The following is a 24,556-nucleotide window of genomic DNA, read 5'->3' as shown; positions in this document are numbered from 1 at the left end:
ATTCTCTAACCATAGACTAATAAAAGTATTCTCAGATACTGCTGACAAGAGAGTTTAAAAGTAGTTTGTTTCCACTCTGTAAATAGATGTTCACACTAACATGTGTGTGAATCTTTTCACTTCCAAGCTATTGAAGGCCTCTCTGTTGCTATATGTAAATGACCATAAACTAAATTATTCATATAGAAAGAACAAAGTTAAACAAATATACCAGACACACTAACCCCTAGTGATTTCAACTGAGCATCCTAAACCAAACCTACTCTTTTATTAATACAGAGAACAGATTCATACAGTTCTTCAACTCAGATGAACATTGAAAGAGCTATGGTGAATTGTGTTCTGCTGGCTCTCTCACACTTTAATGAAGGCTTCCTTAGCATACATCCATACTAGAAGTACTTCAATTTCTGAAAGTACAAAAGTTGGTTTGTTTGGGTTGGGGGTGGGTATGTGTGTGTGTGTGTGTGATGAGGAAAGAGGCTGTCTATTCCTTTGGGACAGAATAAGGGAGGACAGGGAGTGCTGGGAATCACACACCGTTGATTTTTTATTTTTATATGTTTTGGAATGAATACTTACTTGGTTTGGAAACTTAAAAAAAAAATAAAATGTCTCTGAAGCAGTTTATTGAAACCTCTTTCTAATTTGTAGTCAACCAATTCCTAGTTAATAGTTACTCAGTCTTGGAACAACAAAAAAAAGAAAAAAAAAAATCAAACACTAAGAAGCTTTTTATTCATTTAAAAATAAAAAAATAGAAAGCAGAGAACATGCACATGTAGAGCCAAGCTGAAAAATCTGACATTCTAAAACATAAACAAGGTTTTTTTCCAAACAGATGGAAGTTTTTGTCTTTTAAGTCTCATACCAAAATACTTTGTGGATAAACGTCTGCTCTTACCTAAGAATAAATACCAGGGATTCACATTAGATGTAAAACACCACAGCAACTTCAAAATGAAACTGTCTCAACATGCTTAACTACAAAAGTTTTTTAAAATAAACTTTAGGCAAATATATTCAAAAATATCGCATCCTTGAACATGTTCAATGACAACACTGTGGGAACTCAGAGCAAAACTATTTGTGCTGCAGCTTTATTTCAACCATATGCTTGATGCTGCACAAGAATCTGTATGATGTATGAGGGCTTTATTTTTTTTTTAAAGAAAAAGGAACATAAGTAGCTATCAGGAAACACACCCTTTTTCCATTAATCTGTCCTTCTTAATTTTCATTTTTATACTCCTTCAAGTTCCACTGAATTTGAGCTTATCTCCAGCTATAAAAGCACCTTTTTGGAAAGATGGGTTGAAAAAAAAATACGTATCTATTTTCCAGATAGAAAAGAAAGATTTCATCTGAGCTCTCAGTTCTTTGCAAAACTTCTAATCTTTTCACAATGATACATAGTTCACCATTTCCTTGTAAGCAGTACAGGCTTCTATTAAAAATTACCTCAAAATCAACTAAATTGGACCAATTCCAAATCCTCTGTTACCCATGGCATGGAATGCAGAAATGTTTACGGTGGATTAGAAGAGTAATTTTCGTGCCACTTGTTAAGACTAGTTTCTGGATCAATCTGTAAAAATACCCACTATTGCATGCTATAGCAATACTAGCGCTAACACACCAGCAAACTGCATACATTACTGCAGCCACAAGCTCTTCTTTCCTACCCTCCAAATGTTGCTCTTGAAATAAGCGTGCAATTACAATCTCAGTCTATCACGGAAAGGCAGTAAATTGCCTTATTGCAGGGTCTGCAGAGCCTCTAGCAGGCAGAGCTGCACCTAATCTGCCATTCCGAGATGGCAGGACATGAGCATGTTTTTATTTAAAGTAGCTGCAGTGGGCAGGATTCTGCTTTCAGCAGGGTTTGCCACATGAGCTCAAACCCAGTGCTGTTATCCTAATCCAGAGAGGAGCATAAGGAAACCAAGCGCTCCTTTGCTTGCAAAGCGGTCAAACTGACATATCTAGCCCTAGAAATCGGTAGGTCTGGTACAAGGTTTCTATTGATACTCTAAAATCCTGTTTCAGGGGTGGGATGGTAAGAGTTGCACCCATAAATCAACTCAACCCTTCCTTGTATGAACAAATTATACAAAATGAACGTGACATTTTTTTCTAACATTGCAGCCCAAAAAACCAACCCAGTTCACTGCCACCCTTGTTCACGTATCTGAAAGGAGAGCATCTATCTCAAAGCATCTCTCTTTAGAAAAGAGCATAAAAAAACCAAGAAATACTTACCAATAAGACAGTAAGAAAGTATTTTTAAATGAGGCTTTACTCGGGGGGGGGGCAGATCACAGGGGAGTCAGGTGGAGAGGCAAGGTGCTAGGGGAGTAAAACAATGCAGGAGCAAGTTGCTTGACACAAACTGTGTAATATTGTATGTCAAATACCACTACAGATGGCTTTGTTCAGCTCCTTATTAAATGGGAACCTACTAACTCTTATTAAGAACAGCTTCCTCCAAGTTTTCTATTAAATATAAATTAAATATAAGCTATTCCTCGAAGGAGACATTACCCCCTTAGCAAGGGAACACAGAAACCTTCATAGGCAGTGGCTCATCATTTAATAAATTAAAACTATCCATAAAAAACAAGAGTTTGACTGCCTACAAGTATTTTTCAGAATACAATTTCCACATAACAGCCAGTTCCCAAGAGGTACACCTGCGTAGCACGCTTCAGCTTGCTTCACTTTGTATCAGCACGTACACATTGAACCGAGTGCTTCCAAAAAAAGAAAAAGGGAAAAAAAAAAAAAGGGAAGAAAGAAAGACAGATGTATTCTATGCAGATAGTCTCTGGTGTACTGCCCCAGTAGCAGACTCTTGGGTTTCTCAGCACGTTGCAGGGCAGCTGTCACGAGCCACTGGGATGCTGAGAGCGAGCATGAGGCAGGTCGTTAGTTGCGCCCCCCTGACATTTACACAATTACACATCATTCTGAGAGCTACCACTGAAATTTGTAATCTGAATTGGCATCAACAGTGAGATTACTATGTACCCTATTGTACAGACTCCTTCCTTAATCATCCTGCCGTCCCGATTTGGATACACAGATGAAGCAGTAAAACAAAAGATGCCTGTAAAGTTTTAGAATACTTCTGGACTCAAAAACATCCCTTAGTAGAGACAGAAGAAATTCACCATGTTCAAACAGAACACTACCAAGAATTTCACTTCAACATGCATGAGCATGCGGTCACCATGCAAATGGCATTGAGCTAGGCTAGGGGGTTCTTGGGTGATTTGATTTGCTGTTGGTTGGGTTTTTTTCGTTTGGTGTTTTTTTTGGCAAAAGAACGAGGATGCTTTCTAACTTCAAAGCTACTCACTTTACAACTACAACATATCCATCATCTCCTGCTTTTACATAAATTCATCTCCAGGCATTTTGGCGGCATTTTATGAGAGATAATCTAATTTTTCTTTATCCTAAAGAAGTCTTAGATCACTGTGCAAGTTCACAAGACCTATAAAACACGGCTGTTTCAACACTAGTAAGGCCACCTAATCAAGGCCATATGTTTAAATGTTCTACAATCACTTGTACAAATATTAAACATTCATCTCCTAGAATAATAGATGGCACAGAAATGAACAGCTAATGAGTCCGGATATGAAGCAGCATAATATGGGGCAGGAAATTTTATCTGGTTGGTACTGACATTATTTGAAGTACAGGCAGATGAAAGCCTTTCCCTGACAGCAGATCCTCAGGAGGTAAAAAGAAATACAACCAAATCCAAATACAACCAAATCCAAATACAACCAAATCCAAATACAACCAAACCGAGTTACACCCACAAAGAACAGCTTCCTGACAAGAACACCAAACATCAGCAGCTAATAAATAAAAAATTTGCTCTTTCCAGGAATGCTGTGATTTTTGAATTATTATTCATCCAAATGTTTTTCTCTTGACAGAAAAGTGAAAGATCATGAATCTCACCAATTCACATGAATTCAAGACTTAATGCTTCAGCTTTCCCCGTATCTCAGTTTTTCCTCTATTCATATAATTGCAACCCAGACAAATCAAGTCCCTTTACTGACAACACATTTACTCTTAGAGTAAACAAATTATTTCCTACAAATCAAAGCTCAGCAAATTATAATGGAAACGTATGGCAACATTTCCAACACTAGTAGCAGAACTGATACAGGGGGTATCAGCACTCCACTGGGCCACAACATTTCTTCTTAAAAACAAGACAGGCAGAATGGAAGTAAAACTCTGACCTCATGACCACTGCTATTTGAATGAGGGTAGAATTTCATCATAATTTTTTAATTTTTCAAGTGGTGTAACATAAAAGATTCAGATGTTATTGTCTGCAGATTATTTTAATACAAAATACATTCCACAAATGACATCTCCCAATTTATGCTGAAAAACTTAAAGACACCTGAAACCTGTATTTATCATGAATAGCAGTCAGGTGACAACTTCTCACAGTATTTTGAATAGACATTATAATACCCTTGCCTTACATTAGATCTGATGCTTTCCTGATTAGAGAGTAAAACCATAACTCACTTAACAGTCATTTCAGAAAACTAACCATGACAAGTTTTGGTTTGGTTCACTGGGTGGGTTTTTGAGGTTTTTGGGTTTTTGCCAGCTTCACAAATTGAATGAACTTATGCAAAAGGAGACAGGACAAAGTGGGAATGACACCTCTCCTTCAGAGACCAGGAATTAATTAGTCCAGCTCAGCCTTTGCATGAAGTTGTATCTTAAGACATGTACTTTCTTGCTGAAATTTCTTCCATTTTCCTCCTGCAATTCTAAAGCACAACAGAGTACCTTAAAAGTCTGAAATAACGTTTATAAGGGAAGATGTTGCTAGACAAAAACCCGTCAGAACTTTAAACTTCTAGGAACCAGCCTAGGATCTTTCAGAAGGATCATTGAAGAGACATTTACAGGGGGATCCACTTGTGTTTCTTATTTGCCTTGCCTACCATCGTTTAAATGTATACAGTTGAGCTGCTTTTGTTTCTGCTTAAGGACAGAAAGCGGCTGATTTTCTGATGCACTAAATATAACATTTTTGCTGTGTCTGACTAGGAGGTTCTGGGAGAAGTCAGTTTAAAAGTAAGGTGCTGACTCCGGCACCACAGATTTGTGCACACCTTTGTACATGGTATGTTAAAGTTCAACTGACAAAATGCAAGCGGAAAAATATTACAGAGATCTAAAAACTAGCTAAAAAAGAAAATCTACCTCTTTTGTATCTACTGCATCCTTTGTCTCAAGAACAACCACTGAATGATTTATTTATTTATTTTTAGTACTTTATCACAATTTTTCCTTTTATGAATAACCACATAAAAGACAGTCAACAACACAGTACTTCTAAGAAAGATGCAAACATTTCTCTTTTGAAGAGGAAAAACTAATGCTGTAGGACTCTTACTGTAAATGTATGACTTGAGGGCTATTTAGAAAAAAAGTTGAATGCATCCAGCCCACAGCAGGCAAATTAGATACTCTTGATTTGTTTAACAAACACTTAGAATTTTCTACCTTAGAGGGCATTAACATTTGAGTTTGCATGGGAGTTCTAACCAGCCAGCAACTATTAAAGAGGGTGCTCTCTGAAAAGATTACTCAAACAATACAGAGGCATTTGTAATCATTTTGGAATAAGCAACAGAAGTTACCTGTCTTCCTAACGTAGCCAGTTAGACCACAGTTCCATGCAGCTTGATCTGTACACTGCCATCCAGTAGCACAAATACAGGCTCCAGGAAAGACTGATTTTAAGTGAAATTAAAGCATGACCAACAAGGGATTTAGAAAGCCTTTTGGCTTTCGCATTGACTTCTGAAGACAGACAATTATCCAGTCTTGCATAAAGTCCACCCATAAAAATTTTACTGCCGTGATCTTCTTGTAAGGCAAATGTGAACTTGCCGAGTAAGCTTACACCAGACCCATGCTACCTAAGATGCAACCATGCCAATTTTGATCAGCCCTAGGAACGATAAAGCTGCCTTCAATACATCAAGTCATGCCCCAAGATTCAAACTCTCCTCCTTCATTATCTGCCTGAACCTGAAAAGAGATTAAATCACTTAAAGATGTCCTTACGAACATCACTGATCCCATTAACAGACAGAAAACTAAAATACTAAATCAAATACACGGTAAACCAAACATTAAGGCAAATACACAAAATATATCATCCAGACTGGAGACCTAAACAAAAGACCTTCCAGCAATATGAATCAAATATGCTATAGCCGATGGCTACAAGTACTTCATTTTAACATTTGCAACTCAGAATTTAACAGCTAGAAGTGAATTTTTATATGTTGAAAAAAATGCAAGAGTTGATCTAGACAACAGCAAGTGTATCTGGCAGCCAAATGAATTTTCTACAAACGTCAGATAAGGGAAATAGAGAAAGGAAAAAAAAATCCAACACTATTGCATGACATTTCTAACAATTTAGAAACTAAGTCTCCAGAATAAATGTGTCTTTCTGATACTAGCAAATGCATAGGGAAGCCATCCACACAAAATCTATGATTTGCTTTAACTTTGACACATAAATTAGGGGCAAGTACAGCTTATAGGCCTGGGGACGTGTTACTATAGCAAACAAATTTCTGCAATCAGATTTTAATCATGCACACAACATAACTTTAAATGCTTAGCTTGGTTTTTCTGGGGGGAAGAACATCTTCACTAGAAGGCTCTCAGCAAACAAACCAAGCTTTTATTGTTCCAGGATTCCAAAAGACTGTTTTCCACCTCAAACTGATACAGGAGAGAATTAGAAAAACGAAATGCAAGATATGTAAGAACCAACAGTTAAAAGAGACATTGTAACTTTCCCACCTATAGCCAAAAGCAACATGTAAAGAAATATGCAAACAGGAAGAATTTGAATATACTTGTCCTGTAGGCAACTCCCCGTGTTTCTAATGAGGTTTTCATTTGCCTAAATTATATCCATATTATAAGCATATCCATCCCTTTTTTCCAGTGTTACTTCACCTAAGTCAGGGCACACAAAAGCAATTAGCCTATTCACAGAATTATTTGCTATTATTCTCACATTTTTTTCACAGGACTGACTCTACAATAAAAAACAACTGCCTGTAAAGCAGGCTGGGAAGCTGTCACTGAACAGCATGCTGTTAAAATCTCCCATGTACAGAACAAACAGAAAAGAACTGTCTCATACTGCATACTAACCTTAATAAAAAGAGATCATATCTAATAATAACGCACTCAACTTTGGTAGAAAATGGTACCTTTTCATTGAAATTTGAATAAAATTTGTTATTTGTATGACATCATAGCTTTTGGTGATCTTAACATCAATTTCAGAGCTTTTGACAGAGATGCAATTAATTTAAGCAATAATTACAGCAATAATTTGATATATGATTTTATCGACCTTTCACAGACTTCCTCAAAATCTGAGATTTCCAAAATATTTATCTTTAATATTTCAATCAGTTTTCACTGTTATCAAAATCAACACTAGCAGAGGCATTACTCTAAAAAAAAAAAGTACATAAAGCAAAATCATTCAAGCATAATGAGACAAAAAAATGGGTATTTTAAAATATTATATAACCAGGTTATCTGTCAAGTAAAAGCTATTTATGGTGTCTGAGGTCTCTGTAGAGGGACTCAAAAAAGGGTAACTCACCCTTTTCTCACTGGGACACAACAATTGTGCCAAACAGAAGCTCTCTCCTTAAAGGGAGGCTGAACTGTAGCTCACTTTAGAATAACAACATTCATACCAGGACACCAGGGGGAACCTGAAAGCAGTTGACTTCAACAATCACTTGTATATATGCTGATGCTGCTTTTAACCCCAAATTTTCACTCATGGACAAGTAACTTAGATATATGTGGGAAGATAATTTTTTTTCAGACCACTGAGGTTGTAACGCTTAAACACTTGAAATTTAGTCATACAGACTATGTAATTGGAAAAAAAAAAAAAATGGAATTCTCATAACCTCAGAAAGGAAGCTACTGCACAATAATACAGAGCACAGCCATAGTTCTCTCTATTCTTACGGTTCTCCCAGCCTTCTCTATTGAAGAAAATTACCAAGTATCAAGCTGCATATTCAAATACCAATCTATTGAAGAAGTATGTTAAACCAAAAACAGTTGAAAAGACTCCTTGCATTATTTACACCTACTGTTTAGGAACACATAATGTTATTAGCAACTTACACATATTTATAAACACTGTGTTCTCCCAAACAGTATCATCATGAACACATTGCATAATCAAGGAACTATATATACCACAATACCAGAAGTCTGGAACCACTGTGTCAGGAGGTTTCACTTCTGCTCTGGGTCTTAATTTGAATTTGCAAAACAACCCCACATTTCTAAAAGCTCTAAAAGAATTAAGTAGCATTAGGAGACAAAGATAGGCATGCAGGTTGGAAAGATGCCCTTAGTAACATTCACAATCTAACACTACATAAGAAAAAGGCTGGAGGAAGAGGGTGGTGTAAGAGAGAGTTCATCAATGGTTTCCTGAAACTCACCCCTCTTCTTTTTCTTTAAATAATAATTTTCTTATTTTAATAGCTCTATGTACTTAAAGTGGTATTATATTCCATAGCTAGGCTTTTTCAAAAAAAAAAAAAAATTCTTTTGATAACTACTAATGTATTTTCAAGGTATTGCAAACTATTTGACTCAGTTCTTTCTTACTAATGTAACTGTCAAATAATGCATATTAATAGAAAGCACAAACATTTATGCTTGGATTTGATGATCGTAAGGGTCTTTTGCAACCTAAACAACTCGACGATTTGTATGATAATAACACATCAGTGCTTACACTACTAAATGGAACATCCTTAATATTTCACATTAATTCTGAAGCATAGAGTCAAATACCTTTTTGTTTAACACTATTCTCTTCACCGAGATTTTATGAACAAAAAGCAATGAAGACACAACACACAAAAACTCTGCTCAAGTTGCTTTTATTCCAATAAAAGCATGAATGTATGAATGTATGAAACTACAGATGTATGAATATATGAAATCAATGTATGAAACTACAGAGGAAAATTCTATCTATTCTAAATTAGGAAGCCACTGAAGGAGCTACCATTCATAACAGAGTAATACTAACACATGGTCTAAGAAGCCATGACCATAACTCTCCCATGCTATACTCTCTTGTCAGTCAGAGACCACTTCTTTACAAACATGTCATGAACAGGCCTTGAATTACATGCTCTGTCTATTATAGTAACAAACTGAGACCAAAAAAAAGTCACGAGTAAGTATTTAAAACCAGATACCCCCCTCAGCCTTCAGCCGCAAGGGAAGACAAATCGCCCTGTATTCACTCCTAGACTCCTCTGCTGTGCTGTAGCTGTATGCTGGGTGGCACTTTCTATGATGAAAAGAAGACTTGCTTGTTGCTCAAGTGGGGTCTTAGAGTACTGTGACAGGACCACATTCAATTATTCAGTTTAAAGCAAGTAATTCTGGCTCTGTTTCATTACATCTAGTCTCTGAACAACTTTGATATAAACCATTATTCCCATTAATAAGACCTCTGTCAAACTACTTGCTACCAGTATGTTTAATACATTAACTCACATAATCAGCAGAGGACACTTAACAAAGACCAGCTTTCTCATCTACAAAGAGTTCCACAATGAACTGCAGCAAGAGCTTTAACACTATGTGAGCTCATTTAGACTCTGTTTCACAACAAAAACCAAGAAGTTTTTGGGTTTGGATTTTCTATGACTATCGACCCATCAGGTAGAATATAAAGCATATAACTTGTTTTGAAACTTCTGTCCACACTAGTGATGCAAAATTAGGATATCACTGCTGATGACTGTCTCGAAGCACAATCACTATGTACATCAAAGGGAAAACAGGATTATTTTTCTAAATACTTCAATTTCCAGTACTTCTAACAAAGCTGCTTTCTGGGACCCAATGGGTTTAGAAGCACTTTCTTCAATAATACAAATAGCACAAGGCAAGGAGAACCAAACTTTAAAAAAAAATACAGTCACACCCAGGACATCATTTACAGTTCAGTTTTCATTACTATCTGCCTAGAATTAATACATAGGAAAGCTGCTGCGGGTCTCAGTCTAGTTATGAAAGAAGTCATGCTTTAAAGTTACATTCATCAAAAAGAACAGGGAACACACTTCGAGTTTCGCAATTAATGCCAAAGTTGAGAGATACTAGCACAGTTACATGACATTATACTACTTAGAAGGAACTTAGTGTTTAGTTGTATATGAAGCAGCATATGAAACAGAGAAGTACTGTAGAGTTGCAAACGCTCTCTTTCCCACTTTCACAGAGGGGCACTTGTCCACAGCCACCAAGAAAAGTTTCTCTCTAATGCTGCAGTACCAGTCACTGTCGATCTTTGCAGGTATGTGGAGAAAGCACACCAATTTTTCAGAGAGAAAAATTTCAGAGAAATACACTTTTTATAGGAGGCGTCCCATGGGAATCCTTCCACATCACAGGCATATAGACTCACTGCTCACACAGCACAGGGCACTCAGTGACAATCCAATTCCTTTGAGGCCATTTGTAAACAGATGAAGTTAAGGATAAAAGTCAGGCAAGAAGACAAGCATTGGATACTTTACGACAAAGTTGGAAATCAAAATAGAAGGGAGAAGTGGAGAACAGCAGCCTTGTCAAGGCATACCTAAAACTTACCGCTGTTGCTTGCTGTTCCACCTGGATTTCCCATGGAATTCTTGAGAATTACCTTGGCCACAAAGCCTACAGAAGGACACCACAAAGCTCCCCTTCACTTCACAGCACTCCTCACAAGTCAATTTCTTGATCATTATCTTATCTCAATGATTCCTATATAAGCAAGAGAAGGTTGAAACCACTTGCCAGATCATTCTCCTCTTTCCCATCCTATACTTCACTTCAGGAATACTAGTGAACTTAAAATACATTTATCAATGATCTGTGAAATATTAGTTTGTGCAACACAAAATTATTTTGATATACAGCTCTACAGGAGACCAGTTCTCAAAGATCATGTCCATCCTTTACTTTTCTGTAATAATATATACCTTCTTCCATTCAAATTTAATACATCTTAAAGATAAATACACGCATACACATCAACAACCCATTCACCAATAAAGAGCCATTGTTCAGATCTCATCAAATTATACAGTATATTGTATCCATTCATAGCATTTGGATATTTTAGCAACCCTCGAGACAGGAAGTGAATTTTCTTGTCAGACTCAAGAGTTTGTTTTATACTGTGAGACAACTGAAGCAAGAAACAGGCTCTCCGGATCACAATGTAGCCATAATACATTAAACTATTTGCAGTCTTGTGATGAATTAACACAAACCGACAATTGAGCCTCTGAGCTTGACAAGAAATAGCACTAATGCAAGTCACAACACAGAAGCCAATGTGCCATCTTGGATGTATGTATTCTTTACTTTTAAGTAGAAACTCGTGCACGTTGTACACTTAGATTACATTTCCAGAAACAAGCATGCATACAAACACAGATAGCCTTTCTGTCACTTCCACCAGTACTCACCTCCGTTGCCTTGCCCAGCTGCAGTCCCTTTGGGCTCTTAATAGCTTCCACAGCACCATTCCCAGCCCTGACACCTGTACTGCCATTGTCCAGGCCTCTCCCCAGCTTCTGCCACCTCTGCAGCCTCTAAAACAAACTTATGTTCGGAAATACTGCCACCATTCTCTAGAAGCTATTTCTGAAAACAGAGACACATTTTCCTGGGTCTCTGGTGCCTCGCTGCCACCAAGTTCACCTTCTGGCTACAACCTCCCCCAGTCCCTGGAAGCAGACACTTGTGACTTCACTCAAATATGCACCAGTGGTAACTCAAAATACTCTGCAGCAATCTCTTCCACAACAGACAAGACTAGCCTTAGCTACTTGAAACTTCAGTATCTAACCAGTGGTCATCAAGGCCTACAGATTTCTTCCAAGAAGAGCCAAAGAAAAATAAGCCTTTTCAAGAAGGTGCAGTGAATGCATTAATCTACAGTATAGTTTTTAAAGCATACATTTACTCGCACGCCCCTTCCCCAACAAAACACAGCTATAGCATTGATACGTGTGGACTAGCAGGTAAGTGCATACTCCTTGAACACACCAAAGCATATGGAGTATGATCTGGAAAAGTACACCTGGTTTGAGAACTGCTGTTTTAACATGCAAATACTCACCTTTACGTTGCCTCCAGGATCCAGAAGTTTATAACCTTCTGACACCCAGCCTGGGCTGCCATAAATGCAAACACAGCAAATATCCAGTCTTACAACAAACCGCTGAATGGACAGAGTGAAATTAGCCACCTTATTTAACAAAGCAGCATATTCCAAGTTATTTGATGTATTAGGATTAGCTAAAATCCCATATCCCAAATGGATTACAGTAAATCAGCCCCACCACCAACGAGAAAAGCACACTGAACTTCCTTCTTTCCTACTTTTTCAAAAGGTTCTGCTCATTCAAAGCACAGAGTACAAGCAATAGGTATATTCTTTGGCCTTGAACATATCAAATGTCTTCAGTTCTCTATTTATATTTTGTCCTTCATTTGTGTGTTCTTCATAGCAAAGGCAACTTACTCATGCTCAAAAGTTAAAAGCCTCGGACTAACAATGTTTGTCTTCACTCAACAGATTATGGCCATCTTCTTAACTATAAGCCAACAGGCTACCTACCACACACATCTGCACTATACAAAGCTTATAAACAATTAGAATTTATTTGTATCTCTAAATGAACCATAAATTAAGTACATTTCATCATGTCAAACAAAACATTTTGTTTGACAAATAGTTTTTTAATCATGTCACAAAATCATTTTGTGAACAGCTGTTCCATTTTAAAAATTAGCTAGCATCCTACCCCTATTTAATACGTTCTCTTTCTTAGAGATCGGATACTTGATCTTTTCTGGGTCTCCTGTTCTGAAGGCTTGAATCTATAATTTTACTTCATTGAAAAAATAAATGTTCATCCTATTGCCCCTAAGGAAAAATACTCTCAACTTCTCAATAAACTGACCTTCCTCAGCTGAAACTACACCTACAGCGTCTGAGTATAAAACAAAACCCAAGAATATTTTTTCTTACCATACACAGAATGACATGTAGTTACATACTTCAGAAAAGTAAGCAAAGTCAATCTAGCAAAGTACATTACAAAATATGCTGATAATAAACTTTGGTTACACTTCTAAAAAATCTAAAGGAATCTCAAGCATTTTATATAGCATCAGCAGTTAAGGCAGGTAATAGATGGCAACGCTGATGCCAACAACAAAAAAAACACCTGGTTGATGCTCTTCCTTTTTGACTGGCATACATCAGCAGTTTTCAAAACTCAAGAACTTCCACAAAACTCAGTTAGAAAAGCTTTAATAAATTTGTTTGTATCTATAATCTAAAATTAGAACTGTCCAGTAACTGGTTTTGTACACTTAATTTATGAACTGAAACATGCCTCTCCATCCTATCATTATCTAACTTTCTGCAATTCAACCAAATACTAATTACAAGAGTATCTGCCTCCTTAGTTCCCTTTTTTATATCTCTCAACAGCAGGCAAGCACAGCAACGTTAATAAAAATCAAGCTGCAAAAGGAAAGTATCTCTGCTACTCTTGGGTTTTATCACTTCCTTAAATGAGTCATAAGAATTATCAGATGCTAGCTGTTTGTTTTTATATATACAGTATGGCAGGTAGGGTGCAGTCATTTCACAAACAAAATGAAGAATTTACCACCAACAGTAACACCAACTGTGGGTATTCACTAAGAAGTTTCTCATTTCCTTTTTCGTACACAGAGTCTGTCTGGAAATATGTTTGACATGTTAAAGAAATGCATGTGCTTACATAATGGTATATCCTCACAATAGTGCTGCAGAGCCAAAGAAAAAAATATGCAAAAAGTCTCTAGCCTAAAAACAAGCAGTAGTTTAAATACAATCTTTCCAATAGCTTTTTGTTGTTTATTTTTTTAAGATAGAAACAAAGCAGCAGTAAATCTAGCAGTAGTCTAAATAATCCTACCTTATTGTTTAGAATGATAATTAAAGCGCTTGCAATGAGTCGTTTCACTTCATAAGTTAGTAAGAGAACCCACAGAAAGATTCCTTACGTGTTCTTTCTGGGAAGCAACTGAAAAGATACTCTAGCTTTGTCTAGCACCAGTAAGCACCATTCAGTTAAAACCCCTCTATAAAAAAACAACAGAAGTGAAGAAAGTAATTACTAGAATATAGATCAAAGCTGCAGTGTTTCCACCTGCAACAAATCATGTTTAAAGATATTACAGAGGAAGAAATTTTTAGGCTTTTCAACTGAAGCATCTCCAATAGGGCAGAACTGTCTCTCCTCTACATAACAGCATATAGTAAATACGTCATTAAGTATTTCAAGGTTAGGGAAAGAGATGTATATTATCACAGCCACATGTCCTGGCAAAATGTGAACACTAAAATCTTTTGTGTTTGGTCCCTCCAAGCTGAGAAGCCAACATCAGCCAACACAACTTCACCAACCAACTAAAAACATTCACTATTATTATTATGAATAGCTACCTTGCAGAAATAGCAGTCATTACAAGTAAGTTTACAATACTGGAGTCTTTAAAATAATATTGATATGATGTGTGTATCAGAAATCAATTGCAAGTACAACAAAACATTCACATAAATGTGTGCCTTAAATCTGTGTTGCGAGTAGAACCAGAGGTCGAGTTACAGAGTTTAACATAAATGTGAGCACAGCACATCTCCCAGGGCTCAGGCGACAGAGGCAGCTAACAGATGTCACAGCAGTTCACAGGATAAAGCTACAGAAGGCCCTGAAACACCGTTCAAGATAGTGCAACATGTTACAGGCTGAAGTCTCCAACACCAGTCAAAGCAATTGTCCCTTGCACATCAGAGATCCCAGCTCCAAGAACTGCACAGGGAGGATCTCACCATCCAGGTGTCGGGCTGCAGGGAGCAACCACTGCTCTTCCCTGGTGCTGTTGATTGCAGTGGCCTCATCTGAGGGTGGTCTGCTATCTTTGAGGTGCCAAGTGGCCAGGTGAGAGAGCTGAAGGAGGAGGGTGAACACACCACAACACTGCACAACAGGGAAGATAAGCAGGAGGTCTGCTGCTTGCTGAACAATGGGTTTGGAAAGACCGAGTGTCATCCAATCCTCACCACACTGCATTTTCCTGCTTATCCAATATGGACACCAGTGACACTTCCAAAAAGTAACCACCAAGCAAATCAAGAGTGACCTACTGAGCACTGTGGACAAGGGTGAAGAGGCCCAGGGGGTGTGTGTCAGTCTCTCCAGTTAGAAGCAAATGGCTCAGAACAGAGTAGATGCATCCAGAAGGTCAATATGTGGTTATTAGCAGAGCTTTTACTGCTATGACTACAGGAACCTCTTTCAGGAACAAGGATCCATCTGACAAAGTGTGTCAGGAGTATCTTTGCCACTAAGCACATTAAGCTTGCAAACAAGACTTTAAACTAGGCAGGGTGGACAAAGGTTGACACGCTCAAGAGACGTGAAGACACAGGGAACACATGACAGAAGGCTCTCACGCTTCCCCTGTGAAAGAGGTACATATGGGGGCTCACCTCTAGTTCTTGCATGCAAGCACACACAGCATGAGAACTAACAGGAGGACTTAGTCCGGGCGTGGTTGCAGAGCTATAACCTCACAGGAATTACAGGGTGATGTTAGGACAGCTCACCTGACGGGAGTGCTGCAAGGGATGGATACAAACCCTTGAGAAAAGCCAGGCTGGAAAGTTAAGGAACATGGGTTTCATTCTATGCAGAGGGCTGGCTACAACAAACACTGCTTTGCTTGGAAGGAATGATAAGACAGTCAAGACCTTACGGGTTAGGATCAGACCTCCTTATCAGAAGGGGAAGTAGAAGCCGCCTTCGTTCGAAAGCTGGTGGAAGCTTCACAATTGCAGGGTCTGGTACACACAGGGGCCTAAAGCTACTGGTATCTGCTGGTCGGCTGTGGTCAAGCACAAGCATCCAGGAGATTTGTTGTGCGTGCTGAAAACGATCAATGAGCCTACTAGTGAAGATGCTTTGCTGGACCTGTTGCTCACAAATCATGAAGAACCAGACAGAGATGTGCAAGTCAAGAGGAGCCCTGGCCACAGCAACTGTGAAATTGTGGAGTTTAAAGTCCTTAAAGAAGTGAGAAAGGCAAGTAGTACAGTACAAGACTGAGTACATACAACACAGCCCTTCTAGAGAGCAAATTTCAGCTTGTTCAGGGATCTTCTTGGTATGATCTCATGGAAGACCACGACAGAGGGTGAAGGGAAGGCCTGGGAGAGCTGGTTGAGGGTCCATTCCTGCATGCAGGAATTGAAGCAGGCCTGACCATGGACCAGTGTGAAAGAAAAGGTGACCTGTAACTGAGCTCAAATGCAAAACAGAGTACATGGAAGATGGAAGCAGGGGTGGGAGAAACATGCAAACGTGATCTAATCGTGCAGGGGTGGAGTTAAGATAAGAAAAAGCTCCACTGGAGTTGAAACTAACAGTGGATGTGGAGGGCAGTACAAGGGGAGAAAACACATTTTAATTTTTTCCTCCAAAACTGAAATTATACAACAGAAACAGAAAATAGATCTATGCACAATAAGGTGCTATGCAAATTAGCATCTGCTACACATCTTTTACAAATGTTAAGAAAAAATCCAAAGAATCAGGGCTTCTAAATGTGAACTTAAAGCCTGGTCAGCAATAAACGTGATTAACTAGCTGTACTAGCTTAGTCATAAACCTGTCTAAAAGAAAGAAATCACACATGCTTCTGTTTAGTGTGACTTTTGAGATCCAGGACACAGCAGCCTGAGTCTCTTGACGTGGCAACAGAATTTCTGCGCTGAGAAACAATCACATTCCAGAAACAGACACCAAATGAGATTCTATCACAACACTTTTATGAACACACATTTGCTTTAACCTCTTTCTGTTCTTTGGTAACAACGATATACAAAAAAGTACGGTCTGATTAGAGATTCTCTAACCATCTGTATACTCTACTAGTGGAACAGTCATGGTGTTCAAAAGTGGCACTTTTCGTTGAAGCAAATTCTTAACTTTTTCTAGCAAGGAATAATTTATATCATTACCCTTTCATAACCTAGGTATTTACAATCACTTAGCTGTCTTTTTCTTCATCCCAAAATAGATCCCAGTCAACACATAGCCAGCATATATTTAGTAGACATTAGTCATGGAAAATGCAGAGGAATCAGCCTAGTACGACAATAAGCAGGGGAAAAAAAGTTTTAAAATCTTCACTTCACACTTTAGGGAAGCAGTTTTTCAAGACAAGCTGTCCACATACACACTCTCAATACAAAGATGTCCCCATAGTGAAAAGATAATAACCAAAAAAACCAAGTTGTCATGAGTCCTCAGGTGTCCCCATGTAAGAGCAGACAGATGGGGGGGGACAGGGGACACTGCTCTGTAAGCAATTAACCCTTCCTCCCTGCAGTACCTGCCCACATGCCTCATCCACAGGAAGCTCCAGTTTCTTTGGAGCCAGACTCCAAAAATGCTGTTAAACTGGGACAACAGGTGCCCAATGTGGAAACTTCTACTGAAGACTCTCTTTTAGTTAAAAAAAGCTTAGTCTGTTTTTAAGTCGAAAAATATTTTGGTATTTCAGGATACTGTCTTAGCCATACTGCCAACAAGACAAGCCTAGATGCCTTCCAACACAACTACCTCCTATTAAAAAGCTCAGTACTCATTTCTGGATCATTTGTAGAAAATTTAAACTTCCAATAAGATTAAGTAGACACACACACACACCCCCCAAAAAAAAAAAATCAACAAAAACTAAGCCACAAGAACTCTCTTAAGTCTGTCACAGCAAGACTGGGGAAGAAGATGATACACCAACACCTCACAAAATATCATATATTGAGAGAATTCAAAATGAAGATTTGAATAAGGTCCTACTCTTCGAGTACATGTTGTGTTCACCAAAAATAATCTTCGGTGCCAAAGACTTGAAAGAGTCAGGGAAAGGGAAGGTCTATCAGGGGACACTACTAAGGATAAATGCAGGGGCAAGGAGTCAAACTAAGAAAAACACAAATATACCTTTTCTAAAAGTGGATGCTGAAGGAGGATACAAGACGATACAACTCCAGCACTGCAAATACTTCTGCTAAAATGGGACTTGCTAGAATTAATAAGCCTGGGGTGTTTCAAGGTTATGAAGCACTCCAGCATTGCTGAACTAAGACAACTTGTGCCAGTATACCCAAATAGGACAACCGTTCCATTACATAGCTTTGAGTCAATTTCGTTTAAGGCAATGGAGTAGGAAAAACAAAATCTCAGCTCAAGCTAACAGCCTTTCCTGGGTGGAAGTCACAAGAGCACCCAGACTGTCATATACAACATTACGGATCAATATTCTAAAACATTACTTCTGGCAACACAAGGTGTACAAAGGCTAGAGAGCTCTACTCAAGTGACACTGGATAATTTACAGAGACAACTGTAATTCCCATAAAGCACAAACATCCACTCTTTTTTGCACATTTATGAAAATGTAACTGCCTTCATGCAGCACCATCCTGGCACTGTTAATGGAAGAATAAAACATTTAGTCTTTTCTGTAGAAAAAGAAATTATAAAATAAATAGACCCATTATCTAAAGACAAAGTGACTGAAAAGACTTTAAGAAAGAAAGTTTTCAAAAGCTTACATAAATAGGCATGCTGATATGTCACTAAAATGGCTCCATCTACTGGCTGAAACATACATTTCCTTTGCCATGACACGCTCTCTCCAGTGCGGCAACTTTAACTCCCAGTGAAACAAGGAACTCAGAAGGTGCCAAGCACAAACTAACACAGGCTCTTACACACATAATCCCTTCTAATAACCATTGAGATATGCTGGCAAGGTAGACTGAGGATGCTTGCATAATTGATATTTATTCTCAATAATACAAAAAGGAGCTTCTAAGATGTCAGGCCTGACTTTTTAAATGCCAATGTTGCGCTCTTTTGAAAGTGACACTGTAATTTTTTCACCTACCACTAATTGTGCAAATATAAATTTAGAAATACATATTTAAGAACACTGTAAGATCAACTGTGTAAGAATCAAGAGTCTCATTTTCCCATCCAGACATTCACTGATCTACTGGGTTAAGCAGTGGTGCTTTTCTCCATCTACTTATTTACAAAAACCTCATTTGAATCTCACTATTGTTATCACTATTTCAAAACATTAGCTAGACAACTACCTTAATTTTAGCAAAAAAAAAAAAATCTGAATTGTCCCTAAACTATAATTCCAGAATATGCTACACCAAAAGCATGATAGTATTCTTTTGAAACCTTCTCTAGCTAAGTATATTTAAGTTACTCCATAATCACTCGGTAATCAATCACTAGTTACAGAACAGTTCTATTTACTAAATACTACTTCACAACTGCTAAAGATCTTGTGTAACAGATACCCTTGTGTAAAGGATATCAATATTCAAAAGCCACCAATAATCACGGTGACATGTCAAAGGCCACCTACAGGAGCAGATCAATCACATGGATATAAGGCAACAACTACTCAACTTAGTACAACCTACAGCTTTTTTTGGACAGCAAATAAAACTACTGCAATGAAGCCCAATGAAAGTTCTCAAGTAACACATCAAGTTTTTGACAGCCATGGTAACTTTTTAAGAACTCAAAAAGATACACCTAACAGCAGTTTACAGCACATTCACCCGGAGGTGATCAGAGACATTGCTCAGAGCCCACTGCATGGTGCAAGTTGTACAAGGTACAACCCAAGCAATACAGAAAAGCAGCCTGTCTCTCAAAAGTCACAGATTCAAGTCTGCAGGGCTGTCAAGCTACTAAAATTCTCTCTCATCAGGACTATTTAGCTGGGGCACTGCCACACCAGTGTAACTGTACTGCTGTAACTTGTGGAGAGCATGTGTTCAGCCAGATGCCATGAACTTGTGGGGGAGGAGAGTTTCCTGCACAGTCCTCAATTATGCAGTATAAACATACCCTCAGTTACCCTTGTCCAGCCATAAAGGGAAAACACTAGTTTGAGCTTACTATGCTAATATGAAAAATATGAATATGTACCAGCGTAATACTCTTCAGAGATCTGCCATTTGACTTACCATCAGAAAAGCCACATGTCAAATACGAAGGCAAATAATCACACAAAAGAACACTTTCCACTATTTAATTTCTAAAACAGTATGTCATCCAAAATATGTGGGAAGATATGAAGTAGTCAGTTCTGTAAAACTTTGTTTACTGTACTGATGCTACTTACATCCTTACATATAAAGTACCACCAAGGTAAATCAAGACTTGGAATACATTTTAAAAGGAATTGTTCCAATAACCACCTAAGGGAAGTATTACATAGCTAGGCAAAGTTACCAAGCTGAAATGTGATAACTGGACCAAAGCTTAGTTCAGAAACCATATATTCCATTCTAGCCACCACCAAATACCTGGTTCTCCCCTTAAATCCATCCATGAAAATGAAGCTACATTTAAGATTTTTCTGGAAAAGACAAAGCACTCTGTATTTTGATTATTAAACTGTTGAAGTTGTAACTACCAGCAGATTCTGCTACTTAGAATACTTTTGATCAATTTGTGTATTTTTTTTTTATTTCAAGTGGTTCTGACATCTGTTACCCTGCACTCCTACAAGCCATCAGAGGTTTTGTTACAGATTTGAGAAGTCAGAGTACCAGACGCTACCCTGTTGCATTAAATAGATGCATCAGTATAAAGGAATGGACAGACCTCATTTTAAAGAGATGCATCAGTATAAAGGAATGGACAGACCTCGTTTGAGGCAATAATGTGTGCTGGTGAAGTGGGCTGTATCTGAGTCTCCAAATGAAGCCTGAAGTGAGAGCCCAAAGCTGTCGTTGAAACACAGCCACTGTTGCACAGGAAAGTCTAAAACCCACCTGAAAATGTGCATGCACAGCTGTTAAAAAATAAAAGCAGCAGCCGACCATGCAGCCACTTCAGAAAAAGCACAGGGACACTAATGCCCTCTTCAGTGAGATATGGCAGACCACACTACTTTAATGCTTTGATTAGGAAAGCCAGAAGGAGAAGCCTGGAAATATGCCCATCTCCAACAAAGAGCCACTTTCAGTTCTATCATCATCTACAGCAGAATAGCGATAAAACCAGATTTGTTTCATTGAAGGAAAAAGACAACACAAAGAAACATAACCCATTACTGAACTATACTGCATGAGCTACGATCTTGTGAACATTTGATGATATACGTTAAGTAGTATCAATTACTAAAGAAAAAAAATTCTATCTACTTTTTTTTAAGATAACAGTATTTTGAAAATATTACCTGCAAAATACCTAGAGACCAAACTGCAATATACATGCCTTTAAATGCTACTTACAGCTGTTGCAAAGAAACTTACCAAACCATCCAGTAACTAACACCATAATGAAAAAAGCTAGAAGCTAGAACCAAGATCACTGCTATGCAGTATCAAGCATTTTAGTACCGTCATTGTAACTGTCAAACTCACCACTGTATAGAAAGCAACATACTAATACACCACATTCCTATTTAAACAAACCAAAAAAGAATTGCCCTAAGTAGATGTTGAGGGAAAAGGAAAAACAAGACAAGCATACAACTCCTCCTTACACTCTCACAACCTCCAGCTATTTTAAACTCAAGACTTCCTGAGGCTGTTGCTCATCCATTTACCAACCTCAATGTATCTGTTTTCCAATGTTTGTCCAACCTCTACTTGAGTTCACAAAAACTTGTGTATACATTGTATAGCAAGTATACCTGTGAATTCCCTACACTGAGTGAAGCTTTATTTGTTCTGAACGTAGTGCCTAACTCTGATGCCTCCCCTTCCACCTTCACCTGCTCTCTCCACAGGAGTTTTATAGATCCTTACCGTATCATTGTCCCATCACTTCTCCTAGCCTGTTCACTCCTTTCTCATCTAGGAACCAATTCACATCTTGTTGGCCTTCAGTGAACCTTTCCCAATAATAATGCATCTTTTCAAAGATGAGAGGCAGAACAGCTTCCTGTATGTAAGGTATGAAAGAACCATGGATTTAAGCAGTTACATATCTTTTTCCTATTGTATTCTCTACTCATCCCAGATGTTCTGATCATCAGTTGCTCGCTGATTGTACTAACTATATCAGGCATTTGTTTTACCTCCCCCTTTTGACCTTCATGTATACACTGCCACCAAGCAGTCTCTTCAAAATACCAATGTCCTAAACCCTTGATCATTCTTTTCTTTAAGTCTGGACCTAAAATACAAAACAAACAAGTTTAAAAGGTATTTTATACTTTTGATGAAATAAACGCTGGGGGGTGGGAGGTAACTGACAGAGGTGGTCCTCCACACAAGCACCACCAGAGCTGACTCGTTACATATCTAATACTACATAAACACAGAACCACCTAATTTACCAACACTGGAGGAAGGAAGAAAAGGAAGTGTTAGGGAGTTATTTGTTTGATCATGCTTCTGCATTTTTGAACTGCAGCATTTAAGTTCTGAAATTTGATTCACACGTCCTTTCACCATAGTTTCTGAAAAAGCTACGTAGATGTAAGTAGTTTCAGCAAACTCTACTAGCAGGAAGGTGGTCTGTACTACCAGAAGCACAGGATTAGAAAACTAAGTCAAGCTATATTGTCAAAAATAATAATATTTTGGATCAAGCAGCTATCACATATATAAAATTATACCTCTTGCATACAAAAACCCCAACAAATCCAACACTGCTATTCTAGATAACTGCACAAAGATCAGCATGTCCTATCTTTTCTTTAAGCCATTTACTTCATGTGTTTTCCCTAGCAATTCTTTTTTTTCTAGTTCCTACCAACTTTTCTGCTCTCTCACTCTTCTAACCATTTCAGTTTTGCCACAGCTGCAGTTACCTCCTGAATACACTTTGGCACCAAGGTCAGGCTCCTTCTGACTAGGCATTGCAGCTGTGAGGAAACCAACTCAGACCACCCTACTGAGCACCTCTGTTCAAAACACCTACATCAGAAATGACCATGCAGTAGTCCAGCAGCTTACGGGTCTGTCCCAAAAGCCCCTAGTTATTTTCTGTTACAACCCTGGCAGGCCTGACAAAGACCTGCTCGGGGCACCTTGACTTTCATGAAGTCTGTAATCCTCTTTTCATTTGGAATCACCTGAGGGTAATGATTAGCATCTTCCACTTGAAGCCCAAAGCTTCTGCAACTTGCTCCACACAGCCTAGCATCTATTTGCTAGACAGGAGTATTCTCCTGCCAGTTAAGAAGACGTATCTCCTACAGAGAGGCAAGGCAGTTTTAACACGAATTAAATCTATCAAGCAGGCTGCCCTTACCAAGAATTTATCTTGAGCAGCTAACATGAATTAGGGATATGCCTTTGGGGGCAGAGACAAGAAGGTGGAGCAGCAGTCCAGAACAGACCTGCAAAACCTTTAGAGGTGAGCACATACATTTATTTCTGAAGCCAACACACAAAGATTGTAACAATCCAAGGAATTTGCAAAATTCACGGACCTTTGAGCCACTCAGTTATCAACACTCCTGCTATAACAAAGGAAAGACACACTAAACATACTGATGTCACAGGAAGCTAGCACTTCATTAGATTGCCAATTTTATCAAATGTGACTCAAGGCTCTCCTTGAAGAGTAGCGGAAAGATGAGAACACACGCTTTAAGGGCTATTTCTCTGTCTCAGCATTCTTTGTGTCACAAACTACATACCCCTCCTCTTCAGGCACTGAAAACAAGTCCCTGTGCGACACCTTTTTGGAAAAGGCCTTGAAGGGGAATATCAGAGGAAGGGCTCAGAGGCTCATTAACAAAATCCAGACTTTGAGTCATCTGAAGGGAGGGGAAATTAACAACTGTGGAACCACATGTATTTTTCAGTAGCACAGGAAGTAAGGCAACACATGTCTGCTTTACTCAGCCACCGGCTTGGGAAGGAAATTAACCCAAGCTCCCCATTTTACTCCATCTCCCCCCCCGCAACAAACACTCCCGCCCCCCGAGAGCCCGAAATCCGCTGGGGAACCGTATCCACCCCCTGACCGGCCCGGGCGGGCGTGCAACACGAGGACAAGGGGAAGCTCGCCGCTTGCCATGTGTGCGCACTTCTCCCTCGCCCAGGAACTCGTCAGCCGGCGGGGCCGGGGCGGGGGACACACACACACACACGACTGGGGAAAGAAAGGCGAGGCCGGGGGCGCCCGCCGCACCGCCCACCGCCGCCGGGCACAAGCCCCGCGGGGATCGCACAAAGGAAGCGGGGACGGGGGGGAGGAGGAGGAGGAGGAGAAGGAGGCGGCCGCCGATCGCACGCCGCGGCGGCGCCCGGAGCCGGCGGCGGAACAAAGGCTCCGGTCCCCCCCCC

Source organism: Calidris pugnax, unplaced genomic scaffold (assembly GCF_001431845.1).
Source record: "Calidris pugnax isolate Ruff unplaced genomic scaffold, ASM143184v1 scaffold11, whole genome shotgun sequence".
NCBI lineage: Eukaryota > Metazoa > Chordata > Aves > Charadriiformes > Scolopacidae > Calidris > Calidris pugnax.
This window is presented reverse-complemented; position numbering follows the sequence as displayed.